Source organism: Cnephaeus nilssonii (genome assembly GCF_951640355.1).
Source record: "Cnephaeus nilssonii genome assembly, chromosome: 20".
Lineage (NCBI taxonomy): Eukaryota > Metazoa > Chordata > Mammalia > Chiroptera > Vespertilionidae > Cnephaeus > Cnephaeus nilssonii.
In genome coordinates this window covers 40,462,077-40,479,912 of record NC_137091.1, presented here as the reverse complement: position 1 = coordinate 40,479,912, position 17,836 = coordinate 40,462,077, and the positions used below count along the sequence as shown (strand labels likewise).

General features: G+C 46.5%; 1 long non-coding RNA gene across 1 annotated transcript; it reads left to right on the top strand.

Annotated features, from left to right (window-relative positions):
* Positions 1–13,501: 13,501 nt before the first annotated feature.
* On the top strand, positions 13,502–16,582 carry LOC307116278. Its single transcript, XR_013815200.1, has 3 exons — positions 13,502–13,664; positions 14,551–14,910; positions 16,166–16,582. It is a non-coding gene; the product is annotated as an uncharacterized lncRNA (long non-coding RNA).
* Positions 16,583–17,836: the final 1,254 nt, after the last annotated feature.

Genomic DNA, 17,836 nt, shown 5'->3' with positions numbered 1-17,836 from the left:
GACTGGTTTCTTTCTGTTCTTTTCTCATTTCTTTTCATTGAGTGCGACAAAGGCAACAATTCCCCATTCCTCGGTGGAAGAGGATCCGAACGCTGGCAGAAGGAAAGAAGCTTTCTAAGGCCTCCAAGTCAGGCTGTGGCCGAGGGAGAGTCAGTTCTGGGCACCTCAGCCCACAGATTGGCAGACTCATTCTGCTTTTTTCTCCTTGACGGGCCACTGGGATCACCAGGTACAAGAAGCCTGTGTGTCATGCCAGAATCTGCTCTCAATATTTACCTTTAGCATTTCTGTGGGGCTGCCTCCATAGTTATCTTCAGCCAACACACTTCCCCACCCTCTTCTGACACTTCCTTAATGACTTAAGGAACAAGTACTTCCCCCTGGGATTTCCTCAGGTACAACCCCTATTGCTGTCACTGCCATAATCTTTCTGGGAAGTGACTGTTCCCACCTGTCTTCTCATCTCTATGTCCTGAGCGAGGCCCCACACAGGGTCCAGTCAACAGAGGAGGGCTATAGAGGGTCAAGAAGGCCCAAATCCACCCGTCTTCAAAGGATTATTTCTTTTTGTTCCCCAATGTTTTTATTTTGAAAGTTTTCAACCTACCAAAAACCTGCAAGGACACTCATATATTCCGATTCACCAATTGTTAATACTTTATTGTATTTTTTCACACACACAATTTTAAAATATTTTTAAATTTTAAAAATAAGTTGTAGACGTTGTGACGCTCACTGCTAAGAGTTTCAGCAAGTGCTCCCTTAAGAATAAAAACCGTGTGCTACCTAACCACAAGACCAGTATCATACCCCAGTAATTTACATTGGTATAATACTGCTGAATAACTGGCCCATTTTCAGTTTTCCTCCACTGTTCCAAAAACATCCTTTACATTGTTTTTGTTTTCGATCGGGGAGACAACCTGAGGTTATGCACTGAACTTCGCTGGCTCGTCCTGTCTCTGAGGCCCTCTTCAATCTAGAAATGTCCCCAGCCTTTTGATCCCTGTGAAATGTCCCACAACCTGGGTTTGTCTATTTCTACACGATGAGAGTCATTTAAATTGTTTTTGACAATATTCTACATGGGTGACGTTGCGTTTTTCCCATGCATCACATTGGGATTGTAATGCCACAATGTTGCATTTTGGACTAATTGCTAAGTAATTTGTGGGGTGAACCATTGAGGCCAGGTGAATATCGTAGTCCCCACCAATGAGGAGGTCCCCACCGTTTCCTTGCACATACTGTCCTAGCTCTATTTTTAAAGAATTTATTTTTATCAACACTGACTACACAACCTCAGATCACTAGCTGACTGCCCTGGGGGCCTTAGGAGAGAGAGTCCAGAGAGAGGTCAGTGTCCCCAGGAGAAACAGAGGAGAAAAGATGCTCCTGGCAGCTCCTCATCCACCAGGGATCAGCCCAGGGGGTTCCTTCTTGGAGTTTATCAATAACAGATGCCTCCTATTCGAACTGCTTCCCTATCCCAAGGTTTAGTCAGATACTTTGAATATTTTACAGTGAATACACTGACAACCTGCAGCCAAGTATTCATCGTACTTCATTGAGGGGAAACCAAGGCACAGGGAGATACAGGTACTAAAGCGGAGTCCCACAGACCATGAGCAGCTGATTAGAGTCACCTGAGATCTGTCTGCAGGCAGAGCCCTGTCCTCTCCTCCACTCCAGGGCCTTGTTAGGTGTCTGTGGATCCCTAGACCAACCAGCAGGCTTCTTCAGCTCACAGGTATATATTCTGGTCTGGGGAGTGATAGCAAATGAAGAACTAATTAGACTTTCATAATTGCAGCAGAGTAGGTGGGTCTTTTTCACACCTCCTCCCAGTACCCAACTGGAATAAACTTAAATTGGGGGTGCTTCCGGTCAAGATGGTAACATAAGTAAACACGGTAATTGCCTCCTCCCTCAACCACATTAATATTACAGCTGAACTACAGAACATGAGCTCAGGACCCACGTATGGCTTGTTTTCTGTGGGAACTCCACAGATGCTCAATAAATACCCATTAAATGGATGAGGGAAACCACACAACAGAATCCTGTTACCCTGTGTCATACTTTTGGTTGGAGCATGTTCCTTGTAGACATGAAAGCATTGGTGTCAGCCTGGGAGGAGGCCACCAAGTGTCCAGGGATGTCCCAGGATCAGTTCTTTATCCAACTTACAGCCAGGAGGGAGGACAGGAACCTAACTATAAGGGGTCAGCCCCACTTCATTCCCAGAAAAATCATAGTACTCCCCATTTCCACCTGTGAGTGACGTTTCATACTCCTGGGGCCTGAGCAGCAGGGATGTTCTTTGTCTTCTCACAGAGCCTTGACCTGGCAGACACTCTGAATCCTCCGCCCCAGGTAGAGTTACTAGCTGGGGAAAAGGGAGCCCACCAGACCTCAGAATACCAGAAGATGAGTCTCCATCCCAAAGGTCCCTGGTCCGATACAGCTGGCTGAGGTCCCTGAAGACATTTCACCAGTCCATGGTGTTTTGGGGAAGAAATGGCACTTCCTGTGCAGGCTGGGACAGGAGAACCCAGGATCCATGTTTGCTTTCATTTCAGAGGGGCTGAGGGTCCCACAGGGGCCTCCCCTTCCCTAACAGAGGAACTCAAAAGATGCCCTGGTTTAGTCTCCATGTGGAGCTGCTCCAGACCCTGGGCTCCTTGGGGAGGCCTAGAGCAGATAACTGATAGGGACACAGATGATTTGGATGCAATGTCCCAAAGCTGTGATGGGAAACACACACAGCTTTCTGGGGACCAGCCCTTTAGGTCGGAACCCTCTCCCAAAAGCCTCAGGAGAACCCTGACCAGGACCTTTCTGTGAAACCTTGGGGGCAGAAAGCTTCCCTTCCCTCAGCACATTCCCCTGGGAGGATAGTTCTCCTGACATAATACTCAACTCATAATACTCTGGACAATGCCTATCTTTCACTGGCCTCACCCTGTCCTGGGATGGAGTCAGGAGGCCTGGAACCCACAGTGATTGGGTCCTAACTGACTGGTCTCTCAGCTTTCAGGTCAGAGCCCACTTCTGTCCAGGGCGCAGTTTCAGCTCTTACCCTCTAGTGCAGTGATGGCAAACCTGTGACACGCGTGTCAGCACTGACACGCGTAGCCATTTCTGATGACACACAGCCACTGAGGCGGCCGCATGCCGAGGATGAAACATTTGCTGCTCCTGAGGATGAAACATTTGCGACTAGAGTCTTGGAGTTAGAGTCTAGAGTCTAACTCCAAGACTCTAGTCGCAAATGTTTCGACTAGAGCCTAACTCCAAGACTAGTCGCAAATGTTTCATCCTCCCCTATTAGACACTTTGTGCTGGAGGTCTGTAGGCCAAAACAACAGAAGTCCGGCACAGAACGTCTAGTTCCGGGACTTCCGGTTAAGCCGGGATCTTTGCCCTCACTTCCGCCGGCAGAGCAGGGAGCAGCGGAACGCAGCGGGGGAACGCATCTCTGGGGGCCCTGCCATTACCAGTAACCAAATAACAGTTAACCACAGCAACCATTATCTACTGTTCTGGGGTGTCATGGATTTCTAATCCATCATTACTGAGATAAGTGAGGGGGAGGCTGGGAGAGGCGAGGGTTTGTGGCGTGCTATGGGTGCCGTTTCCCACCATTAGAAATAGCGGCAGCCATTTTAATTCACATAAGGAACACCATCTTCCTCCATAGTGCAGACTCCATTTCACCACTATTACTCTTGTGCATCCTTATTAACCCCTATTTCTGCTTATTAAAGAAAGCACTTCTTTAACCCTTTCCTAAAAGACAGTTATATGCACCATTTTGTGGTTAGTTAGGCTAGTTAACCCCTAATTGCCTGCAGGCCTAACAAGCTATCTATAATTCTATCTTCTGTCACTGCCCCCCTGATGGAGAACCCAAAAAATAAAAAACTAAGGTTAAGTAAAGGAAGTGGTAGTAGCAGTGGCCGACCCTTTCAAGAGACATGGGCCGAGATGTATGGCTTTATAGAAAAAAATGGCAGATCATTTTGCGTCCTATGTACTGAAACGGTAGTAAGCAGGACGTGGAATATAAATAGACATTTTGAAACTAATCATTCCCAGCTCTTGGAAAAAAGTGAGGATGAAAGGAAGGAATACATTTCCAGGCAGCTACACCTTTATAAGAGCCAATCTAATTCCATCCTTGAATTTATGAAAGGCTCTACAAATTTAACATCTGCAAGTTTGAGCATTGCTCACTCTATAGCTCAGCATGGAAAAGCGCTCAGTGAGGGAGAATTTATTAAAGAAACTCTCCTAAGATGTGCACCAGTTCTATTTCACGATATGCAGAATAAAGATGCAATTATTAAGAGAATATCTGAGTTACCACTCAGTAGAAATATCATAAAAGACCGAATAATGAGACTGAACATAAACATACAACATCAATTAAAGAGAGACATAAGGAAATGTAAATATTTTTCGATCTCTCTTGATGAAACATCACATGCTCAGTTGGTCATTATTGGTAGATATTCTGATGGTCTCACAATGAGAGAAGAGTTGATAAAGTTAGTATCAGTGTCAACAAGTAAATCAGGAAGCGAAATATGTAAGGTTGTTATACAAACATTTCATGACCTAAGCATTGATATCTCTAAAGTTGTGTCAGTGACGACAGATGGGGCACCAAATATGGTGGGGAAAAATGTTGGATTTGTCAAATTGTTTACAGAAGCTATTGGACATCCGATTGTGCCTTTTCATTGTATTATCCATCAGGAGGCTTTATGTGCCAAGGCAGGATTCACCGACTTTAACGACTTCATGTCAGTTGTTACAAAAATAGTTAATTTAATAGCTGCTCGCCCCCTTCACAAGCGAGAATTTTCAGCACTTTTACTGGAGGTTGATTCCACCTACAGTGGACTGCTGATGTACAATAATGTAAGATGGCTGAGCCGAGGCAAAGTTCTTGAGCGCTTTGTGGAGTGCTTTGAAGAAATTAAAGTATTTCTTGACGATAAGGATCTGGGAAACTTTCCTCAGCTTAATGATGATAAGTGGGTCAACACCCTGATGTTTTTTACAGATCTCTCTGTTCATATTAATGAATTGAACTTAAAGTTACAAGGTTTTGGCAAAAGTATTGACGTTATGTTTGGATACATAAAAGCTTTTGAAAGTAAAGTTAAAATTATCAAGTGAGATGTAGAAACTAAAACTTATAAGTATTTTCCTCGAGTAACAAAGTATTTTGAGAAGGCCAGTGCAGCTGTACAAAATGAAATGGAACTCTTGCATATGAAGTACCAGCATGTTTTAGACTTGTTACTTGACCAGTTTAGTGATAGATTTAGTCAATTTAGAAGTCTAGAACAGACCATGAAAATAAGTAAGTATCCTGATGTAGTAGTCTACAGTAGTTTGGAATTAAATGGTTTCCAATGGATGCAAATTGATGATTTGGAGATGCAACTTGCAGAATTTCAAGACAGTATCTGGGCTCAGGTGTTTGTCGACTTGAGGTCAAAGCTTGAGAATCTGGAAAGGTGCCGCTTGGAGAATCAAGAGAGTGCCACTACGAACAGGAAATTTGGAGTGCCTGGAACCGACTACCAGACACTTTTAGCACCCTGAAAAATATAGCAATGGCTTTACTCACAATTTTTCCCTCTACATACTTTTGTGAGGCCTTATTCTCAGCGTTAAATAATATCAAAACCAACAAAGGAAACAGATTGACAGATGAAGTTAGTAGCGCTTGCTTGGGCCTGAAGTGTACAAAATACCAACCTTCAATTGAAGATTTAGCCAATGAAATTCAGCAACAAAAAAGTCACTAATAGGCAGGTTAGTTAAAGAATTCCCCCTCCCCCTCACTTATCTTAGTTCACGGCACCCCACACAAGCTAAATAATATCAAGACCAACAAAAGAAACTGACTGACGAATGAACAAAGAAGTCACTAAGCAGGTAAGTTAAATATTTAGTTTTTGGTTTATTAAATACAATTATATATAACAATCATACATTTATGTTATTTAAACTATAAATATCGCAAAATAATGTTTTTTCCTCAAAGTGACACACTACCCGAGTTATGCTCAGTTTTTTGGCGAAGTTTGACACACCAATCTCAAAAGGTTGCCCATCACTGGTCTAGGAGAAGATGGTGAGGAATCTCCTCGAAGAATACCATACAAAGGAGCTAAATCTGCAGTAGTCAATTTAATGAAGGATGGACCCAATTAATGTTCCCAAGTAATTTTTGAAAATCATTTAAAGTTACTAATGAATCCTTCCGAATTTGTAAGCTTTGAGGACGCACAGTACGTCCTTCAATTAAACTGCCTAGATATTGAAAAGGAGAACTTTTCTGTACCTTTTCTGGTGCAGTACACAGTCCCATAGTTAAGAGAGAGTGTTGTAAGTCTGCAAAAGCTTTATGAAGAGTGTCCACATTCTCATGAGCCAACAAGATGTCATCCATATAATGGATGATGTATGCCTGGGGTACTGCTGCCTTATGGGGTGGATAGCTGCATTCACAAAATCCTGGCATAACGTAGGACTGTTAGCCATTCCCTGCGGAAACACTTTCCAGCAGTATCTCCTCGCTGGCTCTTTGAAGTTTATTGCAGGGACACTAAATGCAAATCATTTACAGTCATCTGGATGCAAAGGTATAGTGAAAAAACAATCCTTTAAATCTAGAATGAGTAGTTCATAATTAAGAGGAATAGCAGTAGGTGACGGCAGCCCCGATTGAAGGGGGCCCATATGCTCGGAGATCTTGCAGAAGTCTCCACCCACTTGATTTTTTCTTAACTACGACAATAGGTGTATTCCAAGGACTATAAGTAGGTTCAATATGACCAGCTTCAAGCGGTTCTTGTACTAGAAGCTGTGCTGCTTGAAGCTTCTCTCCAGTTAAGGGCCATTGATCAACCCAAACAGGGTCCTTAGAGAGCCATGTAATTTTTGCAGCAAAAAATGTACTGGGCGCAGCTAGTTAAAGGAGGGCTCCCAGAGCTAGAATTAAAATTAAATGGGAAAGTTTTCCTAGGAACAATAGATTCGTGGGCAGATGTTTCCGTGATTGCCTCCAGGCACTGGCCCCCTGCAACGCCTCTTAATACAGCCACTGCCAATCTACAAGGCATTGGCCAAGTCTCTCAGCCTCAACAGAGTGCGCAGCTCATCAAATGGGAAGATTTAGAGGGAAATACAGGATATTTTACACCTTATGTGCTTGATCGTTTACCTATTAACCTCTGGGGAACGGACATTCTAGAGCAAATGGGAGTATTACTAATGAGTCCCAATGCTGTGGTTACAGCTCAAATGTTAAATCAAGGATTTTATCCCGTTAAAGGATTAGGCAAAAGGCAGCAAGGCAGATTATCTCCTATCCCCACGTCTACCCAGCAAGGGAGAAGAGGGTTAGGATACAGGAGCCACAGCCTTTTCATTAAGGGCCTTGGTCGTCTCTCTGACCCACTGGCCATGCAGGGGGCCAGTGCCTGGAGGCAATCAGGGAAACATCTGCCCAGGTATCTATTGTTCCTAGGAAAACTTTCCCATTTAATTTTAATTCTAGCTCTGGGTGCCCTCCTTTAACTAGCTGCGCCCAGTACATTTGATTAGAGGATCCAAATCCTCCTTCTCCCCGAAGCTCTGTGGAGAGAAGTTTCCCTGCTGTACAATAGGGCAAAATTATAATCTGGGCTATCTTAGTTTCTGGAAAAGTTTGAATTATGGTATTTGTTGTCTGTGCTATAACTTTAATTTCACCAGTATAGTCTTGACCGATTACACCTGGTAAAACTTGAAATCCTTTCATAGTTAAGCTACTTCTCCCTAAAATAAGTCCCATGGTGCCCTTAGGTAATGGTCCATAAATCCCTGTAGGGATTCCTTGTGGCCCCATATCGGGAGTTAGTACATATTCGGTGGTGGGACAGAGGTCCAATCCTGCACTCCCTGGGGTGGCGTGGTAGAGTTCCCTGACAGTGGGCTGATCAGCAGGCCCATATGGTACGGCTGTGCAGGGGTGAGTGACAGTGCCCCTACTATTTGGCGGGGCCGGGGTCGGCCCCACTTGCCGTTTCCCTGATGTGGGTCAATAGGCCGGCCATCAATGTCTGCCTGGGAGAGGCAGCCACTGGCCCAGTGTTTCCCCTTGTGGCAGCGAGGACAAAGAGTTGGCTGCTGAGCAGGGAGACTAGGAGAACTTTCCTGTCCCCCTGAGGCAGCCCATTGCCTGCAGTTCTTTGCAAAGAGTCCTGGCCTCCCCCAAGTGAAACAAGTCCTTGTTTTCTTTGCTCCCTGAATGGTGCCTCTGCAGAGTCTCCTTCAATGTAGCAGCCAAAGTCACTCCCTGAACATAGGCAGGCCCAATATCAGCACAAATACGGATGAACTCAGGAACTGACCCCCTTTTCCTGTAGGGGCATAGAGCCTCCTGACAAGTAGTATTGGCATTTTCAAAAGCCAGTTGCTTCACTAGTAGAGATTCCGCATCGGGATCTCCAACCACTCTGTCTACTGCCTGAAGCAACCGTGCCACAAAGTCTTGATAGGGCTCCTCTGGCCCCTGTATAACTTTAGTAATGTCCATGGTCTTTTCTCCCTTAGAGGGCAACTCCCTCCAAGCCTTAGTGCCACAAATATTTATCTGCTGATAAGCTTGCAAAGGAAACATCATCTGAGCCTGTAAACTGTGATATGCCCCGGTTCCTACTAACATTTCAAGAGTGATAGGCACACCATGTTGTTGATTTCTAGCCGCTTGTTCTGCACTAAGTTCAGTCCAATTGGATTTCCACATTAAATAACCTCCAGGGGAAAGACATGCCTTAGCCAGTGTTTGCCAGTCGAGAGGAGGCAGAGGTTCACTAGTTACAGTGTCAAGCAAGCTCAAGACAAATGGAGAAGTGGGGCCATACATGGAAACAGAGGTTTTAAACTCCTTGAGCGTTTTAAAAGGAATAGGCTCATGCACCCTCAGTATCTGCCCTGGGTTGGTAGGGTCTGGCCTTTCTATGACCGGATACATTGAAAGTCCTTTAATATCCTCTCCTGCTCGTCTTGCCTCCCGTAAGGTCAGCTGTAAAGGGGGACAGTATCAGCGCAGAAGTTGAAGTTACTTTCACATTTGGCTCTGCACCTGCTTCTCGCCATAAAGGCCGGGTGGTTAGGGATATTTTTGCAAAACTGTGAGCAAGATCTTCCTCATTATCTGAAACATCCCGTTCACGGTGATGCTTGCCTCTCTTTTCCTCAAACTCTGGCTCCCGCTCATATTTAGGAGGTAAATCTTTGTTAGGTGGGCTCTTAACTACAGATGCAGGAGCAGCTGCAGGAGCAGCAGGTGGAGGCGGGGAAGGTGGAGGAGGGGCAGAGGGTGGGGGTGATAGTTTTAAAGATTTGCCCTCCTCAACTGTAGGCTGTAAAGCCTTGGCTACACCTGGCTTAGGCATTCTTAAACTCGCCTGCACCGGGTCAAGAAAATCATGAATCAACGGCCATAGTGTGAACGGGGGAATAGGAATCTTCTCTGGACCTTCTGCTGTCTATCGGTCACGCAACTGCTTTCCAAACTTTTTCCACATTTGAATATCCATGGTTCCCTCTTCAGGAAACCAGGGGCATGTTTCATTAATAAAACTTAAAAATTCAAGAATCTGACTAGGCTTAACAGAACATCCTCAGGCTTTGAGCATAGTTTTAAGCATTTGAGAGTAGAGATCTTTTTCCTGAGACCCTGAATTACCCATATTTTACACACAGTTGATTCAATTCACAACAATCCACTCCTCTCCTTACCTTAATCTGTGGTGCCCACACATTTAGGAGTGATCCCTTGCCTCTTGCCTCTCTATGGGTGTCAGATGCGGGGGCCTGATGTGGCGGGGATCTCCCTTTTCCACATCCAGCACGGAAACAGAGATGAAACCGGTTCTTAGTAGAGGCGGCCGGGAATTGAGAAATAAAAGAAAGAAAGAGAGAAGACACAGAGATAGATTTAAAGCTGGGTCCAGGTAGGCTGCTGCACTCTTTTGCTGGAGAGACAGATGACCCAGAGCCAAGAAGCAGTGCATTTATTTATATTCCAAAATACAAGGGGTTTGCACCAAAAAACTTAAGATCAAATGAGTTTGTGTGGGCTCAGGTCCTATTCATTCCCTCATTCCCGGTGCTAGGACTGGATTTAACATATCAAGGTCTGGGTGGACCAAGGTCCTATTCATTCCCTCATTCTCGGCACCTGGACAAAGATAAGAAGTCAGTAATGATAACAGTCTCCGCCTTCTTGGGGAGGGTGTTTCTGAGAATCGGCTGTGCCAGTCATCTCTGACTCAGCTGACACCAATTGAAAGAATGTCCATGTGCCTTCCCAGGGGGCCCTCTATATCATGTTCCTTATCCACCCAAAGGCTTGGTGTCAGTCTGGGAGGAAGCAATAGATCCTTTTTACACGGGATGTCCCAGGGCCAGGTGTTTACCCCACTTACAAACAGGAAAGGGGGACAGGAACCTCGTAACAGTGAGGGGTCAGATCACTCTGATTTCATTGCCAGGTAATCACAAACCTCCCCACCCCTCATCTCTTCAGGGCTTGGTAAGCATCCCATGTTCTTCCTTTTATCACAGATCCCTGACCTGGCAGACATTCTGTATTTTCCATCCCAGGTAGAGTTTCTACCAAGGCAGGAGGATGCTCACCCTCACCTCAAGGAAATTAGGGGATGACTTCCCAAAAACCAAGGTTCCTGGTCTGGATACAGCTGTCTGTGGCCCCTAAAGACATCTCACCAGCCCATGGTGTCTTGGGGAACAAGACGAACTGCCTCAGCAGGATGGGAAAGGAGGACCCAGGATCTGGGGTTGCTTCCATCTCAGAGGTGCTGAGGGTCCCACGGAAACCTCCCCTCGCCTAACAGAGGAACCCACCGAGTCCCCTGGTTGACACTCCATGTGTAGTTGCTCTAGAACCTGGGCCCTGTGGGGAGGCATAGAGCAGATGACAGACAGGGACACAGGGGACTAGAGGCAACATCCCCATGCTGTGATGAGAAACACAGAGGGCATTTTGGCGATCAACCATCTAGGCCAGCACCCTCTCCCAAAAGAGCCCTCACCAGGCCCTGGCTTTGAAAACCTGGAAAGCACATTCTCCTGAAACAGCACATCCACCAGAGGGGACACCTTTCTGGACACTGGACTCATAATACTCTGGATAAAGCCAGTCCTCTCACTGGGCCCAGCCTGCCCTGGGATGCAGTCAGGAGGTATGAGACACACAGGGACCAGGCCCTGGATGGCTGGCATATAGTGTAGAGGTCAGAGCTCACCTCTGTCCAGGGCTCACAGTGAGCTCCCACCTTCAAGAGCCTGATCAGCATTCCTAGTGCAGTACCTGACATTGCCTGCAGGTCTCCTTTTGCCTTCTAGGGGGCGATATTGAGACGCACCTACAAAACACAGGAAATCCACACTTGAACTGGGCTTTGGCTAAGGAGGTGTAGGAGACCGATTTCCATTCCCTGACTAATAGATTTTTCTAGGCCTCTCCATCCTGCCTGCGCTGTCTCACCTGTTCTTTCCAGAAAATGTGAATAAAAAAGGGGCTGTGCAAGAAATCTGATAAGCACAGGGGACCCCATGGCAGGCCTGACAAGCTCAGTGACGCACAGTGTGGTCTGATCACAAATGCCTAACTGGGCAGGTGATGGCAGGTAGTCATGTCACAGGCCCACAGCTTCCTTAGCAAATGTCAGACTTTACGTTAAGTGAGCCCTTTCCCTGTTCTGATGCATCATGGATAACATACCTTTGACATCACATTCCTCTAGCAAATTTTCTTTGCTAGACCCATTGAAGGCAGAGCCTGTGGCACCAGAATACAAGACCACAGGGCGCTCTTGTTGCCTGGTTCCCTGCAAGTCTCTGTACCTGCTGTAAATGTTAACTGTCCTGGACCCTCCAATGTAAAAATAATACGTGTTTCTCCATTTTGCTTTTTATTTATTTTTAGAAATCTCCCTGCTATCCTTTCTCTCACTTTCCATTAGATGTCATGCAACTTTTTTCATCTTCTCCTTTGATTATAATGTATAAAATAAGCAACAAAACTGCTGTTCTTCTCAGGATTTGAGATCTTGCTAGCAGTCATATGACATCAATTCAGCTGAAATTATCATAACAATCCTCCACAGGTTTGGACATTTCTTACTTTGACAGGGTGTAGGGGCAGCTGCTTTTTAAGGGATCTCTATGCTGCTTCCAAACTCATAACTGGAATCACACATGGGCAAGGCGAGGTGACCTCAAAAAAGTCCCTCAGGCAGAAGACAGGCTGCCCGAACAGTCAGGGAGGACATGGACAGGGTCAACCAACAAAGAGAGGGAGGGTCTCCTTGAAAACATTCCCCAAGGACCATGGAGGCCACAGCCACCTGAGCTCCCACCATAGTCCTTGCTTCATACCTTACCCTTCACACCTGGATACTGCACCTCCTTCTGATCTCCGGGGTGATGGGGTCTCTGTCTGTGGAAACAACGGCCAGGCTGGTGACAACCTGAGATAGAGAGAGGGTCCCTCTGCAGTGATCACCTAGCTTGACCCCTTCTCACTGCTAGTCACCTCTGTGGCCTTCCTGCTGGGAGGAAATCCCATCTTCCCAGCACATTTGAGAACACAGGGAAGACCTGGTGCCCAGCTGGGTTTCTGTGTCACAACCAGAAACAATCCCCAGTTTGGGGCCTGTGGGGCTCTCTGTGTGGTGCTGACAGACCCAACACCAAGATGAAGCAGGGGCCAATGCTGGGTTGAGGGGTTCACCCTCTCAGGAGGACATGTGCCCTCATCAGCTTGCTCTTGCAAGTGGGCTTCACAGGCCAGTAAGATCCACCTCCCCTGAGAGCTTGTCAGATGCAGAGTCTCTGGTCCACTACACACTTGTTGAGTCAGAATCTGCATTTTAAGAGGATCTGGAGACACTTCTTGTGCACAGGAGAGGGGCAGGGCTCCCCACCCTCACATCATATGGTCTCATCCTGGCATCCATGCAAGCTGGGCAGCTGCTGAAGCAGCCTTTCTAAAATGTCACCTGGGCATCCCAATCCTTACAAAGTTTCACAGGAGATCCAATGTAGAGCCGGGGCATCCCTGTGACAATATTGTGTGGGGGGCCCAGACCTCTTGCACTGAAGGGAAAGTAAAATGTGCACTGACAAGGAGCTGTGGAGAATGACCAGGAACTGGACACCCCAGGCAAGTGCTTTTCTGGGCACGTGTCTGTGAATGTGTGTGTTTGTGTTTGTGTTTGTATGTGTGTTGTTGTCTAAGGCTTCAGCATTTTCCAGGGATCCAAAATACAGAGAAAAGGTAAACTGAAAGGGGCAACAGGGTTGGAAAAATGAGGGGAGTGAGAGGGAGGTCCTGGGCCCTGACCCCGCCCTGGCCCACATGACCAGAGAGGTTATCTTGCCCCAGGAGGAGGCTCAGCACACAGGAAGGAGGGACAGCAGTCTGGACAGAGGTGCCTGGAGCCTTTCTGGACCTCGAGCTCATCTCTCAGAGGGAGGGACAGAGCAGGCAGCAGTCACCATGGAGTTCCCTGCAGCCTCTGCCCACAGAGGACTTGTTCCCTGGCTGGGGCTCCTGCTGGCTGGTAAGGAGGGGACAATCCCTGGGAATGGAAGGGAGGTTGGCAGTCAGAGATTGGCCAAGATCCCCTGGGGAGGACAGCACTCTGGAAGGGGAGAAAGGGCTTCTCTTTGGACCTAAGTGGAGGGACAGTGTCACAGAGTAGGATGAGAGAGGGGGCTCAGCAACAGGGAAATTTCATGATGTGGAAGTGTTGAGGGGCAGGAAAACCTCAATTGCGGTTCATTTGCTAATTTTTTCATCACAGAGTATTGAATATTGACGACTGAACACAGTAATAACAATTTATTTCAGGTGTTAGCAGGAACATTTTAACCAGGGTGCTAAACATTCTCCCCACCAACAACTACAAATATGGGAAAATACGGCATGGGACATGGTCAAGCCTGGGAACACTCATTCATGTACCCACAGGTGTTTGCAGCCTATTGCAGGCAATGGGGATGGGGGGCACAAGATCACAAAATCCCCTGCCCACTTGCAGCTCACACTATATGGGGAGAAAATAGACAAGAAGAGATCTACTTGTGACATCAGGTTCCCACAAGTGCCCTGAAGGGCACAGAGCGGGGACAGGTCAGAGAGTGAAGATAGAGGGTCTTCAGAGGACGTGGTCAGGGAATGAGTTCAAAGAAGGCTGCTGAGTGTCAACAGGGATCTGAGGGCAGTAAGGAGGACAGCCACACAGACAGCTGGGAAAGAGAATTAAAAAAAAAAAAGCATAGGTTCTGAGGTGCTGAAGCAATTGTGGCCATGTTGCTCACCTTGAACAAGGAGATGCACACACGAACTCACACGCAGACCAAGGCTGAGAGTTGAAGAGAAATGCCTCATCTCTCCATCCCAATACATAGATCACAATATTGATCAATTTCTCTCTTACTTTCTAGTCTTCCCTTCTAGTCTTACCACCTGGATCCCGCCCACCACTGCGCAATTTGCTATTGTCTCGACCTTTGCTGCTGAAGGGCAGGATGTGATTCTACGTGTCCGCAATAGTCATCCTGATGTTTTAGGCTTCATGTGGTACAGGGGAATACAGATGAAGCACTCTAATTTCATTGGGTATATTGCATTGGGTCCAGGTGACTATGTACCAGGGCCCGGAAACACTGGTCGAGAGCCAGCATTATTTGACGGATCCCTGATGATAAGAAACGTCACTCTGAGCGATGAAGGAATCTACATGGTAGTAGCTCTCCTTCCAAATTTTCAAAGAGCAAGAGGATATGGATCGCTCACCGTATATGGTGAGTGATTGCTCTCTGACCTCTAGGTGTTGGGTGGGGTGATTTCTACTTCACACACAGGACTGCCAGCCCTGGACTCCCCTCCATCCCCCTCTGCATCATGTCCCAGGCTGGGTTTGGGCATTTAGTGCAAGACACATACAGTGGAGACAAACTTCCTAAGGTCAGAGTTCCGTTCCCACATTCTAGCCCCACAGACATTCACCACAGAGAGAAGGACCAATTTGATGGGAGTGAGTCAGCAGAGGGAGACCCGTCTCAGTCCAGGTCACTGGGCCCCTTTCCCTGACCATCATCCTGAGATAGACCCTGCAGGGCTCTGTAAGGACCTGGCTAGAGTTGCTCCCTGGGTTCTTCCCAGAGAAGCTCAGCTCGGGCAGCCCCTCTCCAGGCCCCTGTCACAATGTCCTGACTCCAGAGACCCTGGGGAGCCTGTGTCTGGTTGGGTTTTGCCTCCTGGGAAGGGATGAGTGTGAGCAACAGTTTACCCTGTGCTAGAGTCACAAGGCTCTTGAGCTGGTCACCCGTTGGGGCTCAAACCTAAGAGCCACGTCTGGGCAGAGATGGAGCCTGGTCCTTCACCTGAGACTGTGTGTAGAGAGCACAACTGGACAAGCTCCCCAGATCATTAGCTGACTGTTCTGGGGGATTTAGGAGAGTCCAGAGAAAGGTTAGTGTCCCAAGGGAGGAGCAGGAGTAAAGATTCCCCTGGCAGCTGCTCATCCACCAGGGATCAGCCCAGGGGATTCTCTCGTGAAGTCCATCAATAACAAATGCCTCTTATTTGAGCAGTTTTCCTTCCCAATGTTTATGTCAGATACTTTGAATATTTTGTGAGTAGTACATTGGCAGCCTGGCAGTCAAATATTCATTTTACTTCACTGAGGGGAAAGTGAGGCACAAGGAGAAACAGTCCCTAAGCAGAATCACACAGACCATGAGGAATTGATCTGAGTCACTTGAGGTCTATCTGCAGCCATAGCCCCATTTCCCCCTCAATCCCAGTGGCCTTATTGGATGTCTTTGGATCCCTAGATCAATCATTGGTTCATGTCCTTCCTTCTTAGGGTTCTTCATCTCATGGGGGTAGATTTGTTTTGGGGATTAATGGCAAATTTAGAATTAATTAATTTTTGCTGTGGAAACAAATTACCCTCATAACAATCAGAGTCAGGGCTGAGATCTTTGAGGTAGAAGCATGGTGCCAGGTCCCAAGCCCACACTCAATCATTCTCACCCTTCTATTTCTTCACAGGGCCAGTGAGTGTGCCCACACTCCTAGCCAGCAGCACCAGAGCCATAGAGAATGAGGATTTTGTGGTCATGACCTGCCAAACAAATGCAAGCTCCACCAACTGGTTATTCAATGGTAGGAGTCTGTGGCTCAGGGAGAGGATGACGCTGTCCCCGGACGACAGAACCCTCACCATAGACCCTGTCAGGAGAGAGGATGCTGGGAAGTACCAGTGTAAAGTCTCCAACCCCTTCAGCTCCATGAAAAGTGCGCCTGTAAAGTTATGTGTCAAGTACTAGTGATCTTCCTCCCTTCCCCTATGATGTTAAACTAAAAAAAAAATAAATAAAAAAAAAATAAAGTACCTGTTAGATTTCTTCTGGTGGTGGATATTGTTTAGAAGACTTGCTTTGAATCAATAAATACTAAAAAATGTGAGCTGGCAATGTCATTATTGTTGATGTAAGGTAACATACCACATTGGATCCCATCTCTGGTTGGTCCCATTTGCACCATCTCCACAATGGAGGCAACACCATGTGCTTCACAGGAATCTGAGCTCTCTCCCATTTCCAGGGAGTCATGTGGAGGGTGCCTGGACACTTGTGATGATGGGAATAGACAAGAGAACACCTATGTGAGATGCAACAGTGACCTTTGTCTTCCCCCAAATTACTAATGCCCTCTGGATTATTCTTATGATTATGGCAGTAGACTTATTTGCATAGGTTCAGTAGCACCCTGTCCTCTTTGTTGATAGAATAGAATTGGAAACGTTGGTAATATAAGCAAGGCTTAGCAAATGTCTTAGTTCAAACAGAATTATAAACGACCTCACTTTTTATGGAGCTAATTTTGACCTGATGAAGTCTTGTAATCTGTTTGAGAGGCGGGCATCCCCCAAAGCTAGAGAGACTGCAGGTGAAGTGTGAGGGTGAGGCCGCCTAACCTCAAGAGGCTGTTAAAAATTCCATCTCAGGTTTCATAGAAAAACCTGCATCAGAGCAAACTATAAGGTGAATGTCAGTTTCTCTGCACTTAAGTCATTAATCAGGTCAAATTGAATGACACCAGACATATATGTGATAGGATCCAAATACTCTTATTCCTTGGAGATGATATTTGATCAAAGGGAAGGTGACGGTAGAGAGAAATGTAATGTCTCCATGGAAAACCCCTGAAGCACAGCCTTCTGGGAGATCAGATGCTATCTCTGTTCAGTCTCTTAGCTATTTTGCATCTATTTACAAATGGCTGGGAACTTGCACTTCTTTATAAATTGTGGGAACTGATGGCAATGCAAACTGGGTCTTGGCTGAAAAGATTAATTGTATTATCCTCCGCTGTGCAGTAAGCAGCTGTGTTATGAACCAGAGGCCTCATTCTTCCCTCGGAGTCTCTAACCTTTCTTCCTGATTAGGCCTCTTACCTCTACTTTTTTAGAGCATTTCCTTTAGGAATGTAACTGCAATTTGTAATTGCAGATTCATTCTCTGTCCTTTTGAAATATACCTAAGTCTACTTAAAAGCTTCTTGCCTCCTGGCTGGAGTGGCTCAGTGGTTGAGCATCAACCCAAGAACCAGGAGGTCATGGTTCAATTTCCAGTCAGGGCACATGCCTGGTTTCAGGCTTGATCCCCAGTAGGGGTGTGCAGGAAGCAGCCAATCTATGATTCTCTTTCATCATTGATG